At 31.5% G+C, this 1,081-nt stretch overlaps 1 long non-coding RNA gene across 1 annotated transcript in view; it reads left to right on the top strand.

Moving 5' to 3' along the window:
• The window catches only part of LOC111088951, a 3,359-nt gene continuing 2,278 nt past the window's right edge, over window positions 1–1,081 (top strand). The window contains exon 1 of the long non-coding RNA XR_002613351.1: window positions 1–57. This is a non-coding gene — a long non-coding RNA (uncharacterized LOC111088951). The remainder of the gene's footprint in view (window positions 58–1,081) is intronic.

Raw genomic sequence — 1,081 nt, 5'->3', positions numbered from 1 at the left:
CTTGCTGCCACTGAAAGATCTAGAAGACCAGATGAAAACCTTCCATAACATTGCACGGTATTGATTAGCCAGTTTAAAATTAAACATAATTATTATAAAAATTATTTAGGTCACAAAAACTTGGTCTAGCCCTTCTTTCATTTATAGAGTATTTTTTGTTGTTGTTTTTTTTCAACTCTCAAGCACCAAAATTTATTTATCTACAGTTCACGGTTAGTGAAATTATCATATTCAGTAATTGTATATTTTTATCTGTTATAAAAATGAGTGAAATCACCTGTGTTCTATTTAAAACTTGTAGGAAACCCTGGCAGTAATTAGTGTTTTTATCTGTGAATCATGTTATTGGGGGGAGAGGGGCACCATAACCACTTAAGACATGGACTTGCAAGCAATTTGTTGCACAAATAGTTTACAAAAATGTGCTGGTTGTATGGTAGTAATAATATATATATGATTCTTTTATTTCACAAGATGAAGAACATTTGCAAAAGAAGTATCTAAATTGTAGGAACTCTGTATCCAGCATACGCTAAACTCTTGTAGAATTTAGGGTCCTTTTTTCCCCTCCTGTTGGATACTTGAAATCTGAATTGTGAACAAGTACTTTTAGTTGATCAAAATTATGTAATATAAAAGTTATCCCAAGTACACTAAACAAACACCTTCCTAAAAGCATTAAAAATACACCGAATGTTAAATAAGGTTAATTATCAAGTAACTTGTGTAGCTTCCTTTCATAAAAATATAACTTAAAAAACAAGTTACACAAGAAAATCACAATTTTTTGACACTCACCAGGACTCAACGTTTAATCTTGTTTCAAAGAGAAGTACAACTTCTTTTTATTGGAAGCTATCACCGAGATTTGTTATCTTAAGTATTTATTGACAGTTCGAATTGAATATTGCATAAAGATTAATATGTAGAACACTCAGTACTCCGTAAACTGTGAAGTAACAGTGAATTTCCATTCTTTATACCACCATTGAAGAACACTTGATAATCCATAAACTGTGAAGTAACGGTGAACACTTGATGTACTCCGTAAACTGTGAAGTAACAGTGAACACCTGTTCTT

The sequence above is a fragment of the Limulus polyphemus genome, unplaced genomic scaffold, assembly GCF_000517525.1.
Source record: "Limulus polyphemus unplaced genomic scaffold, Limulus_polyphemus-2.1.2 Scaffold4844, whole genome shotgun sequence".
NCBI lineage: Eukaryota > Metazoa > Arthropoda > Merostomata > Xiphosura > Limulidae > Limulus > Limulus polyphemus.
This window is presented reverse-complemented; position numbering and strand designations above follow the sequence as displayed.